Below are 18,974 nucleotides of genomic sequence, written 5' to 3' on the forward strand. Positions count from 1 at the left end.
ATGTAGAGACAAGGCCTCCTCCTCCTACAAGATTCTCGGGTTCTGAGGTATTAAAGGATTTAGAAGGGTTCGAAAATAAGTTTGGGAAAACTCAAAAGAAGGGCAGAAAGAAATTTCCTTGGAAGAAGAAATCAATTTTCTTTGAGCTTCCTTATTGGGAAATTAATACCTTGCATCATAATCTTGATGTTATGCATATTGAGAAAAATATTTATGACAGTGTGCTCGGTACTTTGCTTGATATCCCAGGAAAGACTAAGGACCATGTGGCATCACGCTTTGATTTACAAGATATGGGTATAAGAAATGAACTCCATCCAAAGAGAACAAACAATAGAGGGAAGCGTTTATACTCCAAAGCCTGTTTTTCTTTATCTTCTAGTGAAAAAGACTTGTTTTGCAGTGTGATAAAAGGTGCTAAGTTTCCTGATGGTTGTGCATCAAACATCTCCAGATGTGTCCAATCCAATGAGAGGAAGGTTGCTGGTTAAAAGAGCCATGATGCCCACTTTATGCTTCATTATTTGCTCCAAGTTGCGGTGAAGAATGTCTTGCCTAAGCAAGTAGCATTGACTTTGATTAGGCTAGGATCCTTTTTCAGGGGTTTATGTAGGAAGTTCTAAAGCCTAAAGATCTTGATGATCTTGAATCTGAAATCATACAGATACTTTTCCAACTTAAGAAGATATTCCCCCCAAGTTTCTTTGACATAATGATCCACCTTTCACTTCATCTTGTAGAGGAGGTAAGGCTTGGGGGCCCTGTTCAAGGTCGTTGGATGTATCTGAAAGAGTGGTATTTGGGTAAATTGAAGTTATATGTAAAAAATAGAAGTCGACCCGAAGGTTCCATTGCAGAGGCCTACTTGGCAGAAGAATGCGTTATTTTTTGTTCTCGGTATCTTCACGATGATTTTAGTTCAAAGTTGAATGAAGCACCTAGAAATGATGATGAAACTGCATCCAATGAAGATGGAAGCCTTTTTCCCAATGTTGGACGTCCTTTAGGTGTAAAAAAGAAAAATAAAGGCAAAAAGGTTTCTTTAGATGAGGACACTTTGATGAAAGCTTATAGCTATGTACTCTTTAATTGTGATTAAATCAGTGATTACATAAGGTCCGTAAGTAATTTTAAGGTATTATTTCATATTAACTATATTTAATCTTTACTGTTTAAAATTGACTAATACAACTAAGTTGCTTTGTGATATGTATGTAGTGAACATCAAGATTTTGTGAATCGTCAATGAAGTCAAGGTAGACGGGTTAAGCGGAGTAGGTGGGTGAGAGCACAAGAGCACAGTCATGATATTGGAGCATGGTTCAAGGATCGTGTACGGGAAGAAAATGTTTCCAAAGAAATCAAGGCTTTATCCCAAGGTCCTGACTATACTGTGAGAAGTTTTAAAGGGTACCTAATTAATGGTAACAAATTTCATACAGCTGCACACGAGTCAAAAAAGAAAACTCAATGTAGTGGAGTTATTGTAACATCTTCAATGTCGAGTTTTGTAAGTTCTAGGGATCAAAATCCTGTTGTTGGGGATGTAAAATATTATGGAGTGGTGGAGGATATCATTGAGTAAGATTATTTTGGTCGTTTTAAAGTGGTATTGTTTCGCTGTAAATGGTTTCAAGTGGAGCAAGATGAGTTTGGGCTAACATGTGTAAATTTTAAAAGGTTATGCTACACTAATGACCCTTTTGTGATGGCTAATCAAGTAACCAAGTTTTTTATGTGCAAGATTCCAAAGAAAATCATTTGCATTACGTTAGGGAAACTATCCCCGGAGACTTCTTTGATATGAGTGAAGAATCAAATGGTGATGTTGGAGTTTCTGATTGGAATGAATTTGCTAGAGATGGTGTTCTCCCAAGGGCAACCGTTGATGATGATTATGATGTTAGTTGGTTGAGAGAGGACTTGCTTGCCAGTACTGTTGACGTTCCAGAATACATGTTGGATATGCGAGCAGAGCCAGAAATTGATGATTCTGATGATGAAATCGAGGACTATACTCTATGGGATTTCATGCAAGCAAGTGAAGATGAAGCTTAGGAAATATGATCGGTCCTTTCTAGTATTCTTCTTTTAGTTACTTTGAAGTAATAAAAGAATAGGGATTTTAGCTTAAACATTTTGGTTTTGTTTGACTGCAAAATTATCTGTTTTTAATGACCAAAAGTTTAGTTTTTGTTTGGTTTTGCGATTATTTGATAATATCTTGAAGCTTAATTTGTTTGTTTTGGATTAGAATCAGCCAACTGCCCAAATATGAGACCAGATTATGAATGTCGTGAATCATATTAGTCAGCTTGGACTGCCAGAGAAGCACTGAGTAAGAAAAACCATAAGAAACTAGTCTTATTTTAATAATCTATTATCTAGTTTTATTTTGCATTAATGTTATTTTAGTAATATATTTGTGATTGTGATATGTATGAGTTTTGCAGAATACATCAATGTGATTTGATACGCTTACGAATGTTGGAGGAGATATTAAGAATTTCCTAGCTACAAGCCAGCCGCAGCAGGCAGGTGCTAGTCCCTACCAGCAGGCAGTCAGAGCCGTTAGCAGCTGGCAGCCTACTGCTAGCAGCCTGCAGTTGGCAGCCTGCAGCTGGTAGCCTGCATCTAGCAGCTTGCAGCCACCAGGAAGCAACTATTAGCCACTAGCAGGCAGCAGCAAGCCGCTAGCCACTGGATGCAGCTAGCCGCCACTAGCAAGAAGTCACCAGCAGCGTGCAGTCGCAGAGTATAGGCAGCAATAACAACTTAGGTAAAAATATACTGAATTCTTGGATTTTTTTCTTTTTTTTTGAAACAATTCTTCGGTTTTTATTATTGCAAAGTATTTGTTAAATTGGACTTTAGAATAAGAATTAGTTTAACAAAAATATACTGAGTGAAATCATGTTGGTAACTAAAATTAGATAATTGCAACTTTGTAAGTATTAGAATTCTCACTACATATATGGTATGTATCCAAATTAGACACAAATATTAAAAGATCTTGGGGATTTTGTGAGTTAATTAATATTTTTACAACATCCATGTCTGATTTTGGATTTTTTCGGTATATATCCCTTATGCTAGATAGCAAGAGTTTTTATAACTGATGTCCTTTGACATGCGCTAGAAACAGGTGATGAAATTCTTCTGGACAGCTTACAAACTCGCTGAAATTCTTTTTTCTTTGTTGGAAATGCTTATTTTCTCTACTGAAATTTTGCAAGGATATTGTTTTTTCTTCTTCAAAATCTTGCAATTTTGCAGAAATGTTCAATTTTCTACAGAAAACCTTGAATTTTTCCGCTAACAGTTTCTGACTTTTTTGCTGAAGAGTTTGGTTGCTCAGGAAAAAATTTCGAATTTTTTTACTGAAAATTCTGTCTCTTTCCCACTTTGTTGAACTCTGAGTATTTCTCCTTTGATAACCGAAGGCTTGTAAGTGTTGCCAATTCTTCAGGCAACGTTGACGAGCTTTAAGATTCTTGTTCTGATTTCTTCCACTCGAAGTCTTACTTGCTTCGTTGTGGACTTGTTGATAAATTGAATTGTTGCTCTTTCTCGAGATATCTTATTATCCTTTTTCAAATGACCTTTTGCTCTTTAAAATTCAATTTCTTAACTAAAAATGGCTCTTGATTCAAGATAATTCCTTGACGTGATTGCAATCTTGCCTCTTACTAGGCTTCTATAGCAACTGTTGTTAGATGCTCTATACTGAGCTCAATGCCTCCTCAATTGACGAAATTTATTGCATGGAGGAGCTTGACTTTGAAATTTTTTCACAGAATATTGTCAGACAGCTCTTTGCACTTTCATCTATCCTCTCCATGCTCAACATTGTATGTAATTTGGGCGTAAGAGCCACTATGAGCATCCTGCAAATTTTAGTTAGCAAACTTTGAGTAGCTCGGCTATATTCTTACCTGATGGGCTCATAAAATTCTGCAATTTACAGTTCTAAGGCAGTCTGATGCTCTGGATCTGTAGAGATGATACACCTCAAGTAGGCAATATTGCTTGAGTAACTTCCTTGAACCTGTCTACCCCCGAGCTGCAGTGTGCTTGCTGATACACGCCATAAAGAAGCTCCATAAGGCACTTTTTGAAGGTCTAGCAACACTTTTAAAACCTTATGGTCTGAAATTAATCTTGCTTTCCTATCCTCACAATGCTGACTAGGCGATTAAGTAGCTTGAATTACTAGACCGCTTGAAAGTTTTCTTGCAGATTCTCTTTAGAGTTTTTAACTCTTAGCAATGCGATCTCATTGTATTCATAATGACTCGTTATAGAACTTGTATCATCTAAACTTATGCTTAGGAGGATTCTCAATAAACTCATGAGTAGCTTGAGGTAAGAAGTGCCTACTTATGCCCTGCTGCTACCTATTTAGATGAATTCAAATTACAATAATTTAGAGTTCAGAATCTTACAGGTTTAAAATCATACTGTTTTCTATCTTTTGTATTTTTTTTCAACTCGAGAGTTGGGATTTGCTTACCTATTTAGATGAATTCAAATTACAGTAATTCTTCATTACTTAACCTTTTAACTAGATATGCATGCTCTTCACTCCCTTTTTAGTCAAATAATTCACTATGTTGCTTCAGGTCTTAACTAAAGACACCGATATGGCAAACATGATGTTGAACTATGTGCCCGTCTATGCAATGTTACTAGTAAGCCTACATTAATCAGCATTCAGCACAAGTATTTCCTTAATTAAGTCACACAACAAATTAAAGCAGCAGTTCAATGACTAATTTATTTACTTGTTTTGTGGCAACAATTGGGAATAGTCACGCCAAATAACAACTTCAAGAACCAAGACGACATCAAGAGACAACTATACAAGCTGAAGGAAGCAGAAGTCGATGGAGTCATGGTCGATGTTTGGTGGGGAATAATATAAGCAAAAAGACCTAAGCAGTATGACTAGAAGGCTTACAGGAGCTTATTTCAGGCCATTAAGGATTGCAGCCTGAAAGTACAAGCAATAATGTCATTCCATCAATGTGGTGGTAATGTAGGTGACGGTGTTTACATCCCACTTCCTCAACGGGTACTTCAAGATGGAGATTCAAACCCTGATATCTTCTATACTAATAGACGCGGTACTAGGAACAAAGAGTACCTTACTCTTGGCATTGACAACGAACCTATCCTTGGAGGGCGGACTCCTATTCAGGTAAGTGTTTTCAAAATATCAAAAAAACTAAGAAAACATTTGCACATTCCTAAAATTGAAACAAGAAAGGGAACTAATTTCTTGTTATATAATATATTGACAAACATACAGTGATTACATGAAGAGTTTCAGAGAAAATATGTCAGATTTCCTAGATGCTGGCACAATATAGTTGACATTGAAGTAGGTCTTGGCCCAGCTGGAGAGCTACCTAGGAATTGGAGAATTTCAGGTGATATTATTACATTCAGATTCAGCTTTTTCGGATAATCAAATATACCAAATGAAGGCGATGTATTATTACTTGCTTTAACACTTCAGCAGTTAACCCCATTTCAAATTATTAATTTCGCAGTGCTATGACAAATATCTGAAAGAAGATTTCAAAAAAAGCTGCAACTGATGCTGGCCATCCCGAGTGGGATGTGCCACAGAATGAAGGACAATATAATGACAGACCAAAATCAACAGAATTTTTCAGAAACAATGGGACATACATCACTATAAGAGGAAAATTCTTCCTGACTTGGTACTCAAACAAGTTATTGATTCATGGTGACCAGATCCTAAAAGAAGCAACTAAAGCATTCGGTGGCTGCAAAGTCAAAATAACAGCTAAAGTGAGTGACATAGAAGCAATAGGAACATCTATGGATAAGAATTTTTTTCGCAACTGACTACTGATTTTTTTTTTGTTTTTTTACTTTTGATATGTGAACAGGTTTCTGGAATACATTGGTGGTACAATGAGGAAAGTCATGCAACGGAGCTGACTGCAGGGTACTACAACTTGTATGAAAGAGATGGGTATCGACCAATAGCAAGGATGCTTTCTAGGCACTATGGTGTTTTAGATTTTACATGCCTTGAGATGAAGGACTCTAAGCAGCCTGGTTATGCTGATAGCGCACCATAAGAGCTTGTAAAACAGGTGGGGACTTGAGCTTAATGTCAAATACTCAGAGCATTCAAAATTGTCTGGTCATAAGAAACTTGCAAAAAATTACTGACTAATGAAATCTTCAATTGAAACATATACAAGTTTAAACCTTCAAAAACATTTTGTTGCTACGAACACATGTACATAGCACAAGTGCATAACATTATCAAAGTATGCATAGGATATAATTTTGTAATGAACCAAAATTAAATTTACTGGTAATCCAGTTCAATGTGAAATTCCACACCTCACATAGTACACTTATGCTTAGGAGGATTCTCAAGAAACTCATGAGTAGCTTGAGGTAAGAAGTGCCTACTTATGCCCTGCTGCTACCTTGCTGTACTACTGCTACCCACCTTCTACATTATGCTGCTGCTGGTACATGTTGTTGCTATTGTCTCTTTTTTTTTCTTTTTTTTATTTTACAAAGACTGCCAGCCTTTTGGAATTTTTTTGTACTGTATAATTAACATCAATTCTACTCGTATGAAAATAATAACTTTTACACATGTGTTGTATTTTTACATTGATTTAGCTTAAAAAATGTTGTTGTGAAATGTAAAATCCACCGATCACAATTACTGGTGCTAAATGTTTTTTCTAATCATCAACTAATGTTGTCATACACACCTTTATCTTAACGTTTCAAATTGTTGAATAGATAATAATTTGTTCTTATTGACAATAATTTATTTATTATTATTTTTAAACCAATGTTCTAAATAATAACCTATCTTATGTAAGACAATGAAAACACATGAAACAATCGTTGTCTTAGATACCTTGAAAGGGCATTTTTAAAATTATTACATAAGCAACAATTTTATTGTTGTTATCTTTATGGGCAACATTTTAAATAATTGTTGTCTTATGTAAAATAAATGGCTACATTTTACATATTGTTGTCTTATATAATCTAAAGCAACACTTTTTAAACCGTTGTATTGTCATATAGTACAAATTTTTCAAGATCAATGTAACAAACAGGTAATGTTGCCTTTTACTATAAAAGCCAACGTTTGTTATTTTGTTACAATTTTGTCCGTTGCCTATTCTCATTTTTTGTAGTGCATCCTCGTGACAACGTAGATCAGCCCCGACGCGTCGCTCTCGAACCTCCTCACGGGGACATGTCACCCTCTTTCGAGGGCGAACCACCTCGTCAGGCACATGCACTCCTAAGTCCTCCTCAGCATCGACGAATGGATGGGAGTCCATACTATAACGGATTAAATTCCTTATCAGTTTGTTTTTTCCTAAAAAACTAGTATACGTGTTCTAGACTCATTTCGGTAGCATAAAGACTGCCGAAAGTGCAAAACACAAAAATCAAATGCCACCCACGCTTGGGGGCTACGATACCTGTAGTTAAACTCAGTAAATGGGGGCTTTAAACACCCACAAAAGCCATCCTATACCAGTTTCAACTAAAATATTCTAGAGAATATATTCCTAAATCTAAAAAAGATCAACTATTTTCAGACGAATAACAATAACATAAACATGATTATCGTCTTCTAAACAATCTTGAGGTTCAAACACGGCAAAAACAAGCTAAAGTGTATACTTCGCGCCATTTTTTTTCGGATTCAAAATTTTCAATACATGATTCATGAAAGTAATTTTAGTTCAAATACTATGATTCACTTCATAATCAACAAGTATAACCCAGTAAGCAAGCAAAAACAACAAATTCGAACTAAATTCGAAGAAAAAAAATGTCAAGAACGCACTTAAACAAAGAAATGCTCATACAAGGTTCAGTACTCAACCATTTTTCGTGAAATTTATTGCAAAAAACTCCTTAAACATAGCATAAAAACATGGAACAAACAATTTCAAGAATAAAGGATTGAATCAAAAACCCCCAAATTCGAAAATTGGGGTTTTATGGTTCGATTTTCCCCTAATTCCGCTAGAAAAATGAAGTAAAAAAGGAAAAACTTACATTGGATTGTGGCAAATATGAATAAGGGATGAGATTTACTTTCTTTAGCTTCTAAAAAAATAAGAAATTCGAGCTTTGTAGAGAGAGAAAGAGTCGAAAATGGCAAAGGAAGGAGAGAGAGAGAGAGCGAAATGAAAATCGCGCTCAACGATTTCTTTTTACCTAACTTAAATGTCGCGCACAACTCAATCAGTTGCGCGTTACATCCCATCACAACTCAGATGCGGGCGCCTAGTGAGCGCGACCCACTGAGTTGCGCACGGATACTAGTCACTTAAAAGATCGGTACTTTGATTTTGATCTGTTTGATTTAATTCTAACGGTTTTCGCTTGTTATTAGACGTAATGGCGCGCAAATTATCGTAATCTTAATTGCTTTGCATCTTGTAGTTTGTTTTCTTCTTTGATAGTTTTTTGCATCATCCTGCATGCACACCGTGCTTTGTGTCTGCCCTAAGCGTACGTTTTGGACGTTTTTTGTGAGCGTGTCTTAAGATGTTTCATAGTGGTTCTTTACGTAAAAGCTCTCATAGATAGGTTTGTCATTTTACTATACTGACTTTAGAAATGTCACGTTCTTTTCTTTCTTTTTAGCGTGCTTAGCAAAAAGGATGGCGTTATCATACAGCGTAAAATTGTATGGCGTAGGTGCTGCGTAAAATTTCACCTCTTCCCCAGCAACGTTATCTACCTCTCGTAACGAAAACGGTAGAACCTTCTTTACAAACTTTAAGCTTTAGCTAAAACGAGTCGACTAGCGCGCCGAACCATCAAGAACAGACACTTCTCGATTGGAAGAAAATACATTAGTTAGTGAGCTTACTAGCTTACCGGATAGTTAGGGTGTCCGTCCATCCCCTGTATAAAGAGCGACATACTAAAGTCGCACCTATTTAGACACGTACCCCTAGTCTTGAGACGCATGTTTTCGTCTTGTGGAGAAAACTGCTGAGAGAGTTGCCGATTTTCTTCTCTCTTACTGGATTTGGATATATGCCTCTAGTCCTGACACATGTATTTCTATCTTGTGGACCCCGAATACTGCGTTTTGGCAAGCGAGTGTCAAAACCTTTATTCACGTGTTAGGCTATGAATGCCGAAACACCTCTTCTTTTATCATCTTTTAAACTTGTTAAAATCATGGACTAAAGTTTCAATGACATATCAAGAGAATTTTGATCAGCAATGCCATAATTGAGAGGATATCATCCTCTTTACTTTTTTTTTTAAACTGATATCTTCTCATGACGTGACATCACTTAGGACAACCTTTACTTGTAAAAGTGTTCTACATTTGCAAAGGATCAATCTAGATTCTTTAATGCTTTAGGGCTAGAAAATACTTTTTTCTAGCCTTAATAGCTACTTGCCTCAAACACTTAGCAAATCAAGGATCGTTTCGACATCCTTAACATTTCTGAAAGATTCTCTATTCTTAGAGAACTTCGCAAAATAAGTCTCAAATTTATTTCCTTGGCTACTTTGATCATTGTCTATCCTAGACTCAATCAAAGTTGGGGCTAACTGTAGATATCTACTTTTGGCCTCTGGTCCCGACAGGAAGTGCTATGACGATAAATGAAACCATCTCTGTGTTGGATCAACGTGAAGAATGCTTACAGACAACTAATTGAGCCACAAAAATGCAAAACATCTAGCCTAACCCAAAATAAAATGAATTAAAGTCCAAATTAACTAAGCCCGATCATAATTTGGCTTAAGCCCGAGGTTAAAACCTAATTTTAACGGATTTAGAGGCGCCTAGGTTAAAAATTAAAGCTGCCGCAAAAAAATCCGCGCGCATCTTAATGAGTAGCGCTGGTCTGGCGCGCGCAACTCACAAGGTTGCGCGTGAAACCTAGCGTAACCTCTACTGATGCGCTCTCGGATGATTCAGAATTTCATAAAAATATAAAATCGAATCTTACCATAATACCGCGCGCAAGACATCAATTTGTTCCGCCCTTAGCAGCGCATCTAAATCACTTGCGCTGGGAAGTCGCGTGTAACCCATTCTGATGCGTGCGACACTTGCTAAGGCAGAACACTCGAAACCCTAAACGCACCCATTCCCTATAAATAGAGGCTTAATACGAGGCTTAAACAGATAGAAAATATTCAAAACTCTGGCAGAAACTTTGTGAACTTGTGTACTCTTAACCCTATTATCCTAATTACTCACCCCTTTGTGACATTTTACTACGGTGGAAGTTTCCGAATAAGAAGAATTTCATAAGTGTTCTAAGCGAAGATCTAGCAAGGAGAACTGGTAAATTCCCGAGCATATAGATCAATCATCTTTTCTTTTTGTTTAAACAAACCTTTAATTGATTAATTAGTGTTGTTTGATCACTTTAAACAAACTTTTAATTAATTTTATTTCACATAGTATCTTGCGTTAAGTAAAGAATAGAATTGAATAATTAATTTTTGTTTGATCACTTATGACAAGGCGAATACTGTTTATTTCTTGTTCTTTTTCACGAATATTTATTAAATAAGAATAACGACTTTTGCAATGTAATTCCTATGTGATTAATGCTTGTAAATAAAATCAACTAATTTAGTTTTTTAGGTATCACGTTGCATATATTGTTTGGTGATGAAATTGTGAAAAAGGAAGAGCTAGTAGTGAAAGGAATGGTGTCCTTCGAACAAGTGTACTATTCCGTTAGCGGGTTCAGAATTATTAGAAAGCTAATATATTCAGTAAGGTCAAGTGATCGGAATGCCTGGGTGGAGGCCGCTTCCGATCAGTAATATTAATGGATAATTAATGTTACAGCTTAATCTTGACTGAACCCTTCGGGTCACACCCAAGCATTCAACAAACCGAAACGACGAATTAATTCGGAAGGAATTAATGAGTCGACCGAGTAATATTTATTTAGACGTCGGAAATTCGAGCTTAGAGCGTCGAAACCGAGCGTCGGAAGTCGAGTCGAAAAATAGTGAAAGACGAGACGAGAAATAGTAATAAATCAACAAAAGACCGAAATACCCCTAGCATCGGAATGCCCTAGCAAACCGAGTGCTAAGGGCGTATGGCCTAGCATGGTGGCTAGCATGCGCACCAAGCCGAGCCTAGGCTGGCTGGTGCGTGCTAGCGCACTCATGCTAGCATCGCAAGGCTAGGCGCTGCCTAGTGCGTGCTAGCATGCTAGGCGCAGCCTTGTGCGCGCAATGGCTAGCAAGCCATGCCGCAACAAGCTGCTGGAGCTAGCACGCTAGGCGCGCCAGCTCGCAACAGCTAGCAGCAGCATGGCTAGGCCATTGCTTGCTGCCTAGCAGCGCTGGCCAAGGCACAAGGCCAGCAGCAGCAGCCCGCACAAGCATGCTGGGCGTGCTGGCCAGCAGCAGCAGCAGCCCGCATGCAAGTGCTGGGCTTGCTGGGCGTGGCTGCCACGGACAGCAGCACATGGCAGCCCACCTTGGCTGCCTTGGTGCCCAAGGGTGGGTGCCATGTGGCTTGTGGTCCTTGAGTGTGTGGGGAGTGAGGTGGCCGGTTAAGGGAGAGGGAGTGGGGAGCAAGTTTGGTCCCCCCCTTCTCCAAATGGTCCTCACCTAACCACTCACATGAGCTTGCCACTTGTTGATTTATTACTAGCTTGATTATTGATTTTATTTTAGCTTTAAAATAAAATGGAAAAATCATACTATCCCACATTGATGGGAGAGTAAATGATACTCCCATCATTTCCTATAAATACCCAAGTATGGGCATTGGGAAAGATGCTTGAGTAAGAGTTGGAAAAGGCATCACAATTAGTGAAAACCTTTGAACTCAATATTATTACTCGGGTTTTATTGGTCTGGTCTTGCTAACTCCAAGACATTGGACCTAGTCGGTTTTGTTGGTGCGGGTGGACTTCGTTGGAGGTCTCCGTGCGAGCGGGACTAGAAGCTTTCAAGTAAGAGCTCATTTGGAGCGAAGCACGCGTCAAGGGTAATTAGCTTATCTTAATCTTGTGATTAATTTAATTATGTTTATGGTTTTATTTATTGCGAGTGTGGTCTTGGTTTTGGGTTTGTTTCCGCGGTGAGTCGGACTCACCAAACCCCAACAGCGGTATCGGAGCCTCGCTCGTTTATTTTAAAATCATAATATTTTCAAGGTGTTATTATGGCTTATTTTTTCTGGTTTTAAGTTGCTAATTATATTAGTAACTCGTTTTTCAAATTTTACCTCGTTTTAGAGCTATCTTCAGCCCCGAACCCAGATTTCGACCCAAAAATAGTGAATTTTGGGTGGAAAAGGTGTTCTGGAAATGGTTTTACCCTTTTGGGGCTCGGTTTTTAGCCAGAAAACGACCAGAAATGCATTTTTCGAGGGATTTTTCGTTTTGACGAAAAATTTTAAGTCTTTCTAACCTTGAAAATTGATTGCATATTTATGGTGGTTATGTAAATGGTTCTTTCCTTATTTTATATGAAATTTTAGACCACTTTAAGCATGATTACTTGGTAGTAATTGGTGCTTGAAAGTTTGGTTTTATTTTTCACATAATTGCAAATTAATTGCATTGAGTGTGAAATAGTTGTTTTTTGATGCTTCCAAGTATTAAAGATTCAATCTTTACTTATGATAAGTGATTGAAACTTTGAGTTACTAAATTCCATGAATTTTGGTTAAACTTTGTTGATTTAATCATTTTTTAGTTGATTGGAATCATAAAGTTTAAAACTTGTGATAGAAATTGGTTTATCTTCATATTGGAAGATATAATTTTTCGTGAAGTCACAAGTATTAAAGTTGGAGTCTTTATTGAACTTATGTTCATTTTTCCAACTCCCTTTTATTTTGTCAAAATCTCAAGATTAATTTAAAGTGATTAAATTAATAGTGAGAAATGCCCTAATTTATTTTGTTACACCAAGTTAAACCAATTTTATTAAAGAATGATTCTTGGTAATAAATTTGGTTAATTGCTTTGGATGAATTATTTAAGTTGGACTTGTTATTTTTCATTTTTCCTCAAAATTGATTCTAAAATTAATTTAGAATTGATTTATAATGTCACACATAAAATTCGATAATTTTCGAAGCATTAGCACGCAACACGAGGCCTAAGAGTCCCGAGCCAGCTCTCGGCCAGCTGGGCTGCTCACGCAACCCATATGTGGCTGCCGAGGCTGCTGGGTGCTTCGTTCTTAGGTGCGTGGTGCTGTGCGTCTGTGTGTGCGAGGAAGGGCGTGGGCTGCTGCTCGCTGCCAGCCACTTACCGCACCAGCCAGCAACAAAGCAGCAGCATGGCGCAGCAGCAGCATAGTGCTGTGCGCGCTGTGCGTGCTGCTACGCTTGGCTTGGCTGGGCGTGGCGTGTGCGAGCACAAGCAGCCCATGGGCATGCTTGGTGTTGCGGGGGTGCGAATGGGTATGTTACGAGCTTGTTGTACGGTACGTACGATCCCATAATTGGCACAATAACCCCGGGTTATTAAGGCGATGCTATTTTAAGTTAATTTTAGCATTGCTTAATATGTAAATAAGGGCAATTTTGGGTTCCAAGTCTTAGTGCTAGGCACTTAGACATTATGGAATACGTATTTTTGCTTAGATTGTCGTTTTAATTATTTTAATTATTTTGTTTATTTAATTAAAATTTTGGAGGCTAGGCCTCGGGTTTTTGAGCGACATTTGCAAAATTAATTTTGACAAATATTTGGGTTCACCGACTTAATTAATTGGATTAGTTAAGATTGGATGCGGAATTTAGTGGGAGCGTCTCTTAGTTATTACCATAACCGGTTAAAACAACTTTGACTAGTTTAATTAGGCGTGTTAATTGAATTAACCACCTAGATTAATTACTAGTTCTCGCGCGGTTTTATGCATTGTTACTTGTTTGATCGTTGTAAAATGCATGGGCCATTCACAGATAGTGAATGGATGAATGGAATGTAAAACTCTCTCACAGGTTTTATGAAATGGCAACTAGTGGGGCCCGATTAGGATAGAAAATACGGACTGTGATCCGTGATGTATTTTTGTAAATCTAAATACGGTCTGCGAACCGTTGAGATTTTTGTACCTTAATATTTAGATTAGTCCTAATCGTAGTAACTAGCAATTATATTATTTGGTCAAGTCTTGAAGACGGAGTTCTTAGAAGACGAAGCCATGAAGTTGCAAAAGAAGACCTTTTGAAGACTTGAAGATCTCAAGGGGTCATGCTAGTTGCCAAATGCATCTCTATTTATGTTTTCGATATATATATTTATATTTATATATTTGAATTATATGTTAGATGCATGGTTAGGATTTCGAATGTTGAGATGATTAATTAAGTTCACTTAAATCAACCAACATAGAAACCCTAGGTCCCTTAAAATTGAGTAAAACTTGCCATTCCAAAACACACTTACCAACCGAACGAGGGTAGTGATGGGCTACGCCAAAGCGAGGCATCACTACTTCTCCAAGGAACGTAAGGCATACTAGGTATGCAAGTGGTTTTGGTTATACTCAACGATATGAGTGATGGAGTCCTAACATGTCGTGGCAAAGTGAATGAATTGTTTAGAGAGCATTGGATGCGACGATTTATTCAACCAAGAGTGGCTTGGAGCCATTAGCAAAGCGTTGCTTACCTTAGGAGATTGAGTGTTAAGACAAGCCAAAGCATGCTTAACCACTCTTTGTTTCTTTGGATCTTGGAATCGACTTATTCTCACCAAAATTGGGGACAATCTTTAATGTGTGAATAAGACGTTTTAAATAAGTTTGATTAAAATGCATGATTTCAATCTTATTTAAGTATAATGAATGGTTTTTCATTTTAAATTCTTTCAAATTGTAGAATCATGTCTTCAACTAATGACAACGACCTTATGCTCCCGGAATTGCCCAAAGAGTTGCCAATTTCTCTGAACTTGGTAAACTTTAAGGAATGGGAAGAGGAACTCCGAAAGACCCTTCGAAATTGCTACCTAGAGCACATTCTGGACACTCAAATCCCGAGTTTCTACTCAAAGGGGATTATGAGTGATGAGGCACATGAGGAATGGAGTGAGGATTGCAAAAGAGTTTCCAGACTCATGGCAAACTCCATCCCGGTACAATGGAAGGGGAAGTTCTCCAACTATTTTCCGGACATGATGCTCAAAGCTCTAGAAGATGTAGTCAATTTGAGAGTCACCAAGAGTACCAGAGGCAACTATGATGGACTTGTGGAAGATGTGACTAGGTCACTCTCGAACATGAGGATCAAGCCACCGCAAGATGTATGTCTCATCAAAGAGAGACAAGAAGTATGGGCTAAGGTCTATAATGCAAGACTTAGACCCGGGATGCCACTTCAAGCTCATGTGCTCAACATGACAAGGCTATTCACCCATCTGGAGCTAATTGGCAAACCAGTGAAAGATGAGCAAGCAGCTCTCATGCTACTAAGCTCACTCCACTCGGGGTATGTTGCATTAAAGATGCGACTTACGGCCAAACGGAACAAACTTTCCTTGATGGAAGTTGTTCAAGAGCTCTAGAAAACCTATTCTTGCATGAAGGCTAAGGTTGCCCTGAGAACAAAGAAGAAGGAGTTCAAGAACAAAGCTAAGATGCGCTGCTTCTATTGTAGTAGACCCGGACACTACAAAAGAGAATGTAGCATGTATCTAGCAGATGAGGCGAAAGGAAAAGTAACCTCGATCTCAGGTATCATCTTTACACTTGAACATAAGCAATTTATGAGGTATTAGATACCGGAAAAATTGGCTCACTATATGCTCCTATTTCAGGAACAAAGTGAGTGATGCTTTTCAAGTGGATATGAGTACAAGTGGAAGAAGAAGATAATCTTTCAAAGAAAACTTGTAACCTCATATTTTGTCTAGATTTAAAACTTGTTTAGTTTTATCTACCATATTTTGATCTTGTGGCGTTGGACGTCATTGTAAACTTGATCACAAGACATATCATCTTGTTTATATTTATGGAATGACACGTTTGTGTATTTGGACAAATTGTTTATAATGATACCAAAAGAGCTAAGACCAAGGAGTCAAATCAGACTTACTTGTGGCATTGTCGTCTTGGCCACATTAACATCAAACGCATCAAGAAACTTCTACAAGAAGGTGTTCTTGACTCTTTCGATTTAGAATCGTTTGAGAATTGCGAAGGATGTCTATTAGGCAAGATGATTAAACAGCCATTCTCCAAGTTGGGAGAAAGGGCAAGTGACTTATTGGGTCTTGTACATACCGATGTATGTGGACCAATGAGCTCAACCACAAGAAATGGACATCGATATTTCATCACTTTCACAGACGACTATAGTAGATATGGCTATGTCTACCTCATGTCGCATAAATCTGAATCATTTGAAAAGTTCAAAGAATTTCAGAGTGAAGTTGAAAATCAGCTTGGCAAGAAAATCAAAGCCCTTCGATCGGATCGAGGTGGTGAATACTTGAGCCAAGAATTCGATGACCATCTGAAAGAAAAGGGTATACTTTCAGAATTGACACCTCCAGGAACTCCACAATGGAACGGAGTATCCGAAAGGAGAAATCGGATCTTGTTAGACATGGTACGATCAACAATGGGTCTTAGTGATCTTCCTATCTCTTTCCGGGGACACGCACTTCTAACTGCGGCACTAACACTGAACCGTGTTCCATCAAAAGCTGTAGAAAAGACTCCATATGAATTATGGACGAAGAAACCTCCTAGGTTATCTTTTCTAAAGATATGGGGATGCGAAGCATATGTCAAGAAATTGATCTCTGACAAACTTCATCCCAAATCTGACAAGGTTTACTTTGTGGGCTACCCAAAAGAAACCAAAGGGTATTACTTCTACAACAAATCGGAGAACAAAGTGTTTGTTGCTCGCGATGGTGTCTTTTTGGAGAAGGAGCACCTTTCCAAAATGACAAGTGGGAGGAAAATCGAACTCGACGAAGTTCGTGAGGATGAGCAACAAAATCATAATGACAGTCAGAGTGCTCAAACAGCATCTGTTGACGCAGGTCAAAATGATCAAAATGTGCAAAGTCGAACCGACAATGCAAATGCTCAATCCATTACCCTACGTAGGTCTCTGAGGCCGAGATCTCAACCTGATAGATATCTTGGTTTAGTATTAACCGAGAATCAGGACATCCTGATTATGGATGGAGATGAACCGGCAACCTACAAGCAAGCGATGGCAAGCACCGACTCTGCTAAATGGCAAGAGGCCATGAGATCTGAAATTGATTCCATGTTTGATAATCAAGTTTGGGACTTGGTTGACTTACCCGAAGGTTATACACCGATCGGATGTAAGTGGATTTTCAAGTTGAAAACCGACAAAGATGGAAATGTATTCATTTACAAAGCTAGATTGGTGGCAAAAGGTTACAGACAAGTTCATGGTATTGATTACGATGAAACCTTTTCACCAGTTGCAATGCTTAAATCCGTTCGGATCCTCCTAGCGATTGCTGCATATTACGACTATGAAATATGGCAGATGGACGTCAAAACCGCCTTCCTTAATGGTTATTTGGAAGAAACTGTGTGTATGACACAGCCTGAAGGTTTTGTCGACCAAAACAATGCTGGGAAGGTTTGTAAGCTTAAGAAGTCCATTTATGGATTAAAGCAAGCAAGCAGAAGTTGGAATCTGCGTTTCGATGAAGCCATCAGTAAGTTTGGTTTTATCAAGAATCCAGATGAATCTTGTGTTTACAAGAAGGTCAGTGGGAGTGACATCGCCTTCCTAGTCTTATATGTCGATGACATATTGCTCATTGGAAACAGCATTCCGTTGTTAGAGTCTGTAAAGGCCTGGCTTGGAAAGTGCTTCTCAATGAAAGACTTGGGAGAGGCTCAGTACATACTAGGCATCAAGATCTATAGGGATAGATCGAAAAGGATGATTGGATTGAGTCAAAGTACTTATATTGATAAGGTACTTGCTCGATTTGGCATGGAGGAGGCCAAAAGAGGTCACCTGCCAATGTCACATGGCATAACCCTAAGCAAGAAGCAGTGTCCACAGACACCTGATGAGCGGGTAAGAATGAATCAGATTCCATATGCTTCGCTTATTGGATCTATCATGTATGCCATGATATGTACTAGGCCAGATGTGTCATATGCCTTGAGTGCTACGAGCCGTTACCAATTAGACCCAGGAGAGGCGCATTGGACTGCGGCCAAAAATATCCTAAAGTACCTGAAAAGGAACAAGGATAAATTCCTGGTGTATGGTGGTACAAAGGATTTGGTTGTGGAAGGTTATACCGACGCAAGCTTCCAGACAGACAGAGACGATTTCAAATCGCAATCTGGATATGTGTTCTGTCTAAATGGAGGGGCGTTTAGTTGGAAGAGCGCAAAGCAGAGTACAACTGCAGATTCTACAACTGAAGCCGAATACTTGGCAGCTGCTGAAGCAGCTAAGGAGGCTGTTTGGATTCGTAAGTTCGTTGGCGAACTTGATGTTGTACCCTCTATAAAGGGTCCAATAGCCCTCTATTGTGACAACAATGGAGCTATTGCTCAGGCCAGAGAGCCTAGAGAACATCAGAAGGTCAAACATGTCAAGCGGCGATTTCACATGATTCGAGAATGGAAATCAGAGGGTGAAATCAGAATTTGCAAAGTTGGAACGGATGACAATGTAGCCGATCCACTTACTAAACCTTTGCCTCAAGTGAAGCACAACAAGCACGTTGAGGCAATGGGAATCAAGCATGTAGGAGACTGGCTTTGATTTCCTTGTTTAGTGTTTTAGTTAATTTTGAGAAAAGTTAATGTAAGACACTAAGGAAAACCATTCATGTTTTGGAGTAATATAAAATTTCATGCAACATTTTATTACTCCGTTATGCTATTTAATTGTGGTTTAGGATTAAATAATGAGTCCATTCGATTCTGAGAATATTCAAAAT

The 18,974-nt window shown here is 38.3% G+C and overlaps 1 pseudogene; it reads left to right on the top strand.

Annotated features, from left to right (window-relative positions):
- Positions 1-4,643: 4,643 nt before the first annotated feature.
- Positions 4,644-6,210, top strand: LOC145566463 (beta-amylase-like; annotated as a pseudogene).
- The last annotated feature ends 12,764 nt before the right edge of the window (positions 6,211-18,974 follow it).

The sequence above is a fragment of the Chenopodium album genome, chromosome 11 (assembly GCF_948465745.1).
Source record: "Chenopodium album chromosome 11, dcCheAlbu1.1, whole genome shotgun sequence".
Lineage (NCBI taxonomy): Eukaryota > Viridiplantae > Streptophyta > Magnoliopsida > Caryophyllales > Amaranthaceae > Chenopodium > Chenopodium album.